The 10108-nt window shown below is 41.8% G+C and overlaps 1 protein-coding gene across 2 annotated transcripts in view; it reads left to right on the forward strand.

The window, feature by feature from the left end:
• Positions 1-1159: 1159 nt before the first annotated feature.
• Positions 1160-10108, forward strand: part of fut8a (fucosyltransferase 8a (alpha (1,6) fucosyltransferase)) — a 177483-nt gene continuing 168534 nt past the window's right edge. For both annotated transcript variants that reach the window (XM_041854713.2, XM_045209108.1), the window contains exon 1: positions 1160-1286. The gene's annotated coding sequence lies outside the window, so the exon portion shown is untranslated. The remainder of the gene's footprint in view (positions 1287-10108) is intronic.

A 10108-nucleotide genomic window follows, 5' to 3' on the forward strand; every position in this document is an offset into this window, starting at 1 on the left:
TAGTTGGTTTATGAAAACAAGACCACTTTCTGTGGCTATGCTATCTAGTGTATACTAGAGTAATAGGACGACGATAGGTTATTTGGCTAGTTTCCTCCAGGTCTAGCCTTGCCAAACAATCGAGGTTGTTTTACAAAAACTTCAATGCTGGCAAGTATAGAACATTGAGCGTATATCATTTACCAGGGTTTATGACTATATGGCTGCGGTTCAGGGCCAGTATTCAAAAGGTGCCTCAGAGTAGTAGTGTCTGGTCTAGGATCGGGTCCGCTCTGTCCATGTAGTATTATTCATTATGATTTAAAAGACAAAACGGATCCTAGATCAGTACTCCTAGTAATCTGAGATGCTGTATGAATACAGGCATAGTGTGTTGCTGCTAGAATTCTCAGTTTAGGGCAGGTATTAGGGAAATTAGTCTGTCCAACTAATTAGCATATCATAAATGGACTATAACAGAATGGTTGTTTGGACAGTGTCAGCTTAATGTCCTTGAAACAGTGTTTAGCCAATAGAGCTTCTGTTTCCTGGACAGTATGCTAAACAGATGCCATGACATGATATACACCACCTGCCAACCACTCTTTCTAAGCCTGGGATATCATGAACTTTTATAGCTCCTGTAAAACCTTGTCCCAGTCCTACTCCTGCACACCTGTACACAATCTTAGAAAAGAAAGGTGCTATCTAGACCCTAAAAGGGTTCATCAGCTGTCCCCATGGGAGAACCCTTTGAAGAACCCTTGCTGGTTTCAGGTAGAACCCTTTTGGTTCCAAGTAGAACAGTTTTGGGTTCCATGTAGAACCCTATCCACAGAAATTGAATTATGTGATTACACACTTTCTTCAGATTTTTCAGGGCCTCACAAATATATATAATTAAGACACCTGTTTGTTAAACCCACTTTTTGACACCGACTTGAGCTGTTCAATATCAACGTTAATTCTGGTAATACAAAATAGCTCCATATAAAAAGAGTAGAACACAATATAGTTCAAAAGGTTCCGATTTTGAAAAAGACAACACATAATTGTCGCCCAGTCCAGAAGACTGGATGGAGTGTGTGCAGATCGAAACGGTCATTGAATTGACGCAAGCATGCGCAATGCAGCTCTGTGTCAATTCGAGTCTCCTCATTAGAAGCCAAGCATAGCGGAGAGCCAGCAGTCCTCCTTACCCAGTTCCTGTTTCCGCCTTCAGTCTTCAGACAGTTTACAACTCAAAGCATCATGGTCAGGCTGAATATAGACCTTGAAGAAATGCGAGCTCAGTGAGATAAAGCCAGGTAAGCCAATTTCTTATATTGTGTGTTGCAGAAAACGAATAGGAATTGCTGTTTGCGCCGTCTCTTTTCTCCCTCCATCGCTGGCCTGTTGCTATTTGCCTGCTTCGACCGCAGCGGAGAGGTAAGAAAATAGCGGACACGGATTTACACTAACGAGTTGTCGGAGGAGGTTCCGTTAGAATTCGCATCTTCCTTATGAAAGTCATTCATGCACAGGAAGTTTTTGGAGACGAATTCGTTCAGTTTTGCATATAATGGTTATGTTAGTTAACATTTGATAAGGTATGAGAGCGACAATTCAGTCACCAGCCAGGGACAATGAACTGCGACGTTTCTCCCTCTTACCTCTTTAAATTAATGCTGTAATGACACAAAACGCTCACATTTGCCAAGAATTACAAGTGTATTGTGAAGCTTTCTTATAAACAAACGAAATGCTTATGTTTTATGTGGCTATATTGGACCGTTATTTTGTGAAGTCAGCCTGTATCGGCCGCTGCATCCTTGTCCGTCTTGCTGGGTCGAATCAAAGCTGATCGTGAGCCACCCCGCTATTTTTCAGACATTGGTTGAAACCGCTGAAAAGTAGCCTAACCTACCACTTTTTGGATACGCATTCAGTTGTGTTTGTGCAGTTGATCCACCATAGACTAGAGTTGAGTAATAATCCTATAATGTTGTTGTTGCTATTTCTTATTAGTACGTCATAAATCAGAATGTTAATTGATACACAAACACACACACGCTCGCACGCACACACACACACACACACACACACACACACACACACACACACACACACACACACACACACACACACACACACACACACACACACACACACACACACACTCACTCACTCACTCACTCACTCACTCACTCACTCACTCACTCACACACACACACACATTCTGTTGTTAGTGTTTTTGTTGTCATAGGTGGTGGCTGAGAATGTTTCTCCCATTCTGTGATCATTGTTTACGTTTTGTTTTTTGGACCCAACTCAGTAATCATGCTCTTCTATACGATTATGTCATTTCACATGTTTTCATTCCCTGACTGCTGTGTTATTACCACATACCACAGGAGGACTTGTAGTAAAACATATACTACAGATAGTTCATAGATAAGCCTATAGGTCTATTTGCATGTGCACATCTAACACCTTTGAACTCAATGAAAACCATGCGGTCAGTTATGGCCAACTGGCTCACAGCTGGTGGATCTGAAATGTGATATCTTGAGAAGTAAACATGCAATTAGGGACTGGAGCCCAGCCAACTTGCCTGGTCCATCTGTGGGATAGTAGCCCTAGAATGACCCTTCAATCCGGAGACGTTACTGTGTGAGTAGTATGCCCATAATGAAGTAGTAATAGGCCTTTAATGTAGGCTAGTATTAGGCCTTTAATGCTACAATTCTGACCGTTTCATGTTTTTGATGTGCTTCATAATTTAGATAGGATAGCACTTCACAGCTTCATTTGTCTCAGAGAATTGAGATGATATTCAGCTAAATCAAATGTCCCGCTTTGCCAAGCGTACAACAATAATGAGCTATGTAATGTGAATGTCTCGTTCTGATTGTACAAAGTTTCATTATATTAACAAGGCACAATTGGCCAATTCATACATCTTTAATTTCCTGTAACTATTCACTCTACCCCATTACAGAAAAAATAATTTAGTAAACCACAGTGATGACAGAGGCTGCACCACATTCTGGTTCTGATCTGGTTTCACATTTGAGTTGTTTTCAATCATCTGACAGATTCAATTCACAGGAAAGAGAAAGGACGTGAATGGTTGAGAGACAACAGTGTGGACGTTTCACCTTATTTTAATTCTTCCAAGTATGTATAGTGGACATCCTGGACACTATAGTAATGACTACATCCTGGACACTATAGTAATGACTACATCCTGGACACTATAGTAATGACTACATCCTGGACACTATAGTAATGACTACATCCTGGACACTATAGTAATGACTACATCCTGGACACTATAGTAATGACTACACTTGAAAGCACCTGTTATTGGCCTACCACGGAAACAGTTTAATTTGTCTCGTAGGCAATAGAAGACTGAATACGACCCTTCTTGTCATGCTCGGTTTATACTAATCATATTTCACATGTATTACATGGTTCAGAACTGACCCCAGGCTGTGCTTGTTGAAAAGGCTTGATTGTGAAGGGAGTGAGCAACAGCAACTTAGACCTTGGAATGGCTGTCAAGTATAGCTAACAGTAACAACACACTTGATGTGCGTGATCTGCTGCTACCCAACGCATGCAGGAACTTGATCTTGTGCTTTGTTGAAGTAGCCACTGCCCATTGTGCCCATACTAGAAAAGCTTTTATGTTATTGATCATGCCCTCCAAATGATAAGCCATTTCCACCTGCCTGTATTTGTATAGTGACTGCATGTCACTCTGCTAAGCGCCTGATAAATTACTAAAATGTAAATACAGGTAGGCTATATGATAGATAGATAAATAGTTTTTTTCATTTGGACACTCTTGAAAATGAGATGGTGCATCAAGAGATTTCATCCTGCAAAATGTCAAATAAATAATATGATGACATTATTAGCTTTAATGATGTGATCCATGGAGAGATTGTTCTACCTGTCACTCCTCCCAGGGGCAAACTGGTATCTGGCATTTTTGGGAAATGCCAGATGGGCTGGTACATTTTTTGCCTAGTGGGACTGTCTAACATTGATTTTTTGTTGCTGCAAAATGATAATTATCTGGCTAATAATGAGGACCTCAAGGTAAAAATGTAGGATTTTGCCTGTGTTTAGCTCCATTCCGTTAATTTCTGATCCTGAAAAAATCCCCAGTCCTTAACAATTACAAGCATACCCATAACATGATGCATCCACCACTATGCTTGGAAATATGGAGAGTGGTACTCAGTAATGTGTTGTATTGGATGTGCCCTAAACATAACACTTTGTATTCAGGACAAAAAGTTAATCGCTTTGCCACATTTTTTTGCAGTATTAATTTAGTGCCTTATTGCAAACAGGATGCATGTTTTGGAATATTTGTATTCTGTACAGGCTTCCTTCTTTTCACTCAATTAGGTTAGTATTGTGGAGTAACTACAATGTTGTTGATCCATCTTCAGTTTTCTATCACAGCCATTAAACTCTGTAACTGTTTTAAAGTCACCACTTGCCTTATTGTTAAATCCCTGAGCGGTTTCCTTCATCTCCGGCAACTGAGTTAGAAAGGACACCTGTATCTTTGTAGTGACTGGGTGTATTGATACACCATCCAAAGTGTAATGAATAACTTCACCATGCTCAAAGGGATATTCAATGTCTGCTTTAACAAAATGTTTTACCCATTTACCAATAGATGCCCTTCTTTGCGAGGCATTGGAAAACCTCCCTGGTCTTTGTGGTTGAATATGGAATATGTGTTTGAAATTCACTGCTCAACTGAGGGACATTACAGATAATTGTATGTTTGGGGCACAGAGATGAGGTATTCAAGACATTTCAGCTTTTCATTTTTAATTAATTTGTAAATATTTTGAAAAACATAATTCCACTTTAACATTATGGGGATTGTGTGTAGGCCAGTGTCAAAAAAATACTTTCTGAAGGCACTGTATATAGTCAGGTGTTCTTTTCCCTTATGAGTTTCAGGATTATGGAAAAAAGCTAATCTATGGTCCCTACTCCCCGCCCCACCTCCCTGAGCTTTTGTAACCCTATGACTCATCTCTGCCACAGACAGGTAGAGACATAATAGAATAGAATAGGGGGGCCAGTATGAAAATGTATGCACTCACTAACTGTAAGTTTTTCAATTTTTTTGTTGTTGTTGTTGCTCTCTCTGAGACATATGGTGAGCAATATGTTTGGAACACCGAATTGCAATAAAATCACAGTATCGAATCGCAATAAAATAGAATCATGAGGATCGTGAGAATCTCAATACATATCGTATCGGCACCTAAGTATCGTGATAATAGCGTATCGTGAGGTCCCTGGCTATTCCCAGCCCTAATGTATAAAGTGTCTGTCGTATAGCCGCAAGGCTGGAACCTTGATAATAAATAGTCTCCTTTATATTCCCATGTCCCTGTTTGTTTCCCATAGTATATACAGAAGCTCTAGGCCTACAGTATACAGTGCATTCAGAAAGTATTCAGACCCCTTGACTTTTTACACATTTTGTTACGTTACAGCCTTATTCTAAAATTGATTAAATTGTTTTTCCCCCCTCATCAATCTACACACAATACCCCATAATGACAAAGCAAAAACATGTTTTTAGACATTTTTGCAAATGTAAACCACAAGCTTGGCACACCTGTATTTGGGGAGTTTCTCCCATTCTTCTCTGCAGATCTTCTCAAGCTCTGTCAGGTTGGATGGGGAGCGTCGCTTCACAGCTATTTTCAGGTCTCTCCGGAGATGTTCAATCAGGTTCAAGTCCGGGCTCTGGCTGGGCCACTCAAGGACATTCAGAGACTTGACCTGAAGCCACTCCTGCGTTGTCTTGGCTGTGTGCTTAGGGTCGTTGTCCTGTTGGAAGGTGAACCTTCGCCTCAGTCTGAGGTCCTGAGCACTCTAGAGCAGGTTTTCATCAAGGATATCTCTGTACTTTGCTCCGTTCATCTTTCCCTCGATCCTGACTAGTCTCCCAGTCCCTGCCGCTGAAAAACATCCCCACAGCATGATGTTGCCACCACCATGCTTCACCGTAGGGATGGTGTCAGGTTTCCCCCAGACGTGACGTTTGGCATTCAGGCCAAAGAGTTCAATCTTGGTTTCATCAGACCAGAGAATCTTGTTTCTCATGGTCTGAGAGTCCTTTAGGTGCCTTTTGGCAAACTCCAAGCGGGCTGTGATGTCCCTTTTACTGAGGAGCGGCTTCCGTCTGGCCACTACCATAAAGGCCTGATTGATGGAGTGCTGCAGAGATGGTTGTCCTTCTGGAAGGTTTTCACATCTCCACAGAAGACCTTTGGAGCTCTGTCAGAGTGACTCCCCCGATTGCTCAGTTTGGCCGGGCGGCCAGCTATCATTTAAGAATGATGGAGGCCACTGTGTTCTTAGGGACCTTCAATGCTGCAGGAATTTCTTGGTAGCCACCCACAGATCTGTGCCTAGACACAATCCTATCTCGGAGCTCTACGGACAATTCCTTCGACCTCATGGCTTGGTTTTTGCTCTGACATGCACTGTCAACTGTGGGACCTTATATAGACAGGTGTGTGCCTTTCCAAATCATGTCCAATCAATTGAATGTACCACAGGTGGACTCCAATCAAGTTGTAGAAACATCTCAAGGATGATCAATGGAAACAGGATGCACCTGAGCTCAATTTCTAGTCTCATAGCAAAGGGTCTGAATACTTATGTAAATAAGGTATTTCTGTGTTTTATTTGTAATAAATTTGCAAAAATTTATAAAAACCTGTTTTCACTTTGTCATTATGGGGTATTGTGTGTAGATTGATGAGGAACATTTTTATTTAATATATTTTAGAATAAGGCTGTAACATTACAAAATGTGGAAAAAGTCAAGGGTTCTGAATACTTTCCGAATGCACTTTATATGCATTCTGGCACTGTTCACCGTGTTATTTAAGAAGTCTTATTTTTTATTTTATTTATTTTTTAGTCATTTTAGCAGACGCTCTTATCCAGAGCGACTTCCAATTAGTGAGGGCATACATTTTTCATACTGGCCCCCCGTGGGGCGTAGGCTACAATTCATTTTGACAAGATGCCAGATGTCGAAGAGGTCATTGTTGCCTTGCTGCCGAGTTTGCAAATGGAATACTCATGTTACGTATTACTTGAAAGCTCAGCAAGCTGTGTTTGGGAGTGAATGTGTGAATTTAGTTCTAACAATAGATCAGTCAAAAAGTTGTATTTTCCATATCCTTGTTCTTTTGTATTCTGGCAAGTTGGAAACATATCATGTTTGCTGTAGGAGCGAGCTCTGTTCTCTCTGGGGTAGGCTCGATGAAATGTAACACACCTTGTCTGGGTTATCTGTAAAACTCTGTAAACCTCTCACAGTGTTTGTTAGTCAAACATTACCACAGAGGCTTGTGTTATCTGCCCCAGTCCCCATCACCATTGGCCTCTACAACATGTGGCTTTCTCCAGTCTGTAGCCTACCACTCACTGTGTCCTCAGGGTGCAGGAGGAAGCTGAGGCGGATCTGATCCCTGTCAGGGTGCGGTCATATGGGGATACTAGTCCACAGACGCTCACAGCCTCACCTACACCACTGACTGTCACACCAACAGCCTGACAGTGTTTGTAGCACATCGGGGGGGAGTTGTATAATTAAGGCTGTCTGAAACATTGTCAATCAAAAACCCCTCACGTTTATTACATTATGGTAACATACTCAGTTATGGTTGATCAGCTTACGTCTGCCATGTATGACCCTTAAGCCACCATAGCCACGCAGATAGCTTTAGTAATGAAGAACCGAACACACAGTCACACACCAGGTCTCATTTTTGTCTTAGTTGACCTCTTTGGTCCACTGTCCCATTCCCACTGAACAGAGCAGAGAGGGACTGTATTAATGGATTGTATTCTATATTATTCTCACATGGAGAGGCTGCTGTGCTATCTGAAGTGTACTGACTAAGAGTCCATCTCTTGTGTGATTAATGGAGGGATGGTGTGTAGGCTAGGCAATGTTAAACACTGAATGGACAGAGGTAAAACATGAGATACTGACCGTGGTATGACCCTAAATGGTATTACTGCTGATACTTGTCCTTCAAGGTGTTCCACACAGCAGGGTTAGCAGGAGTAGAGTAGAGGAAATCTATCCCAGCCTCAGTGGAGCTGGAACGTTGCCAGCAAACATGGCAAACGTAAGCTGATCAACCATAACTGAATATGTTGCCATAACGTAATAAACGTGAGGGGTTTTTGATTGACAATGTTTCAGAGAGCCTTAATTATACAACCTCCCTCCCCCCGATGTGCTACAAACACTGTCAGGCTGTTGGTGTGACAGTCAGGGGTGTAGGTGAGGCTGTGAGCGTCTGTGATGTGGACTAGTATCCCCATATGACTGCACCCTGACAGGGATCAGATCCTACTGCAGTCCAGGCTTCAGCATGCTCCATGTTTACTGATCGGACAGCAGAGAGATGCTTGCAAGGAACTGTTTTTTGACTGTTTGAGTACTCACATTACTTTTTTTCCGAGTAGTACTGGAATGAAAAAAAAAACACAATCAAAAATATATTTTTAGAACAAGGGCGGCACTGGACAATTTTTGGTGCATTTATCTATATGCCAACAGTGAGCAACAATGCCTAATTTATCATAACCATTACAGATAACGAATCCTAATTGCTAAATTGCCTCATACAGTGGGGGAAAAAAGTATTTAGTCAGCCACCAATTGTGCAAGTTCTCCCACTTAAAAAGATGAGAGAGGCCTGTAATTTTCATCATAGGTACACGTCAACTATGACAGACAAAATGAGAAAAAAAATCCAGAGAATCACATTGTAGGATTTTTAATGAATTTATTTGCAAATTATGGTGGAAAATAAGTATTTGGTCAATGACAAAAGTTTCTCAATACTTTGTTATATACCATTTGTTGGCAATGACACAGGTCAAACGTTTTCTGTAAGTCTTCACAAGGTTTTCACACACTGTTGCTGGTATTTTGGCCCATTCCTCCATGCAGATCTCCTCTAGAGCAGTGATGTTTTGGGGCTGTCGCTGGGCAACACGGACTTTCAACTCCCTCCAAAGATTTTCTATGGGGTTGAGATCTGTAGACTGGCTAGGCCACTCCAGGACCTTGAAATGCTTCTTACGAAGCCACTCCTTCGTTGCCCGGGCGGTGTGTTTGGGATCATTGTCATGCTGAAAGACCCAGCCACGTTTCATCTTCAATGCCCTTGCTGATAGAAGGAGGTTTTCACTCAAAATCTCACGATACATGGCCCCATTCATTCTGGTCCCTTTGCAGAAAAACAGCCCCAAAGCATGATGTTTCCACCCCCATGCTTCACAGTAGGTATGGTGTTCTTTGGATGCAACTCAGCATTCTTTGTCCTCCAAACACAACGAGTTGAGTTTTTACCAAAAAGTTATATTTTGGTTTCATCTGACCATATGACATTCTCCCAATCCTCTTCTGGATCATCCAAATGCACTCTAGCAAACTTCAGACGGGCCTGGACATGTACTGGCTTAAGCAGGGGGACACGTCTTGCACTGCAGGATTTGAGTCCCTGGCAGCGTAGTGTGTTACTGATGGTAGGCTTTGTTACTTTGGTCACAGCTCTCTGCAGGTCATTCACTAGGTCCCCCCGTGTGGTTCTGGGATTTTTGCTCACCGTTCTTGTGATCATTTTGACCCCATGGGGTGAGATCTTGCGTGGAGCCCCAGATCGAGGGAGATCAGTGGTCTTGTATGTCTTCCATTTCCTAATAATTGCTCCCACAGTTGATTTCTTCAAACCAAGCTGCTTACCTATTGCAGATTCAGTCTTCCCAGCCTGGTGCAGGTCTACAATTTTGTTTCTGGTGTCCTTTGACAGCTCTTTGGTCTTGGCCATAGTGGAGTTTGGAGTGTGACTGTTTGAGGTTGTGGACAGGTGTCTTTTATACTGATAACAAGTTCAAACAGGTGCCATTAATACAGGTAACGAGTGGAGGACAGAGGAGCCTCTTAAAGAAGAAGTTACAGGTCTGTGAGAGCCAGAAATCTTGCTTGTTTGTAGGTGACCAAATACTTATTTTCCACCATAATTTGCAAATAAATTCATTAAAATCCTACAATGTGATT

Source organism: Coregonus clupeaformis, chromosome 29 (genome assembly GCF_020615455.1).
Source record: "Coregonus clupeaformis isolate EN_2021a chromosome 29, ASM2061545v1, whole genome shotgun sequence".
Lineage (NCBI taxonomy): Eukaryota > Metazoa > Chordata > Actinopteri > Salmoniformes > Salmonidae > Coregonus > Coregonus clupeaformis.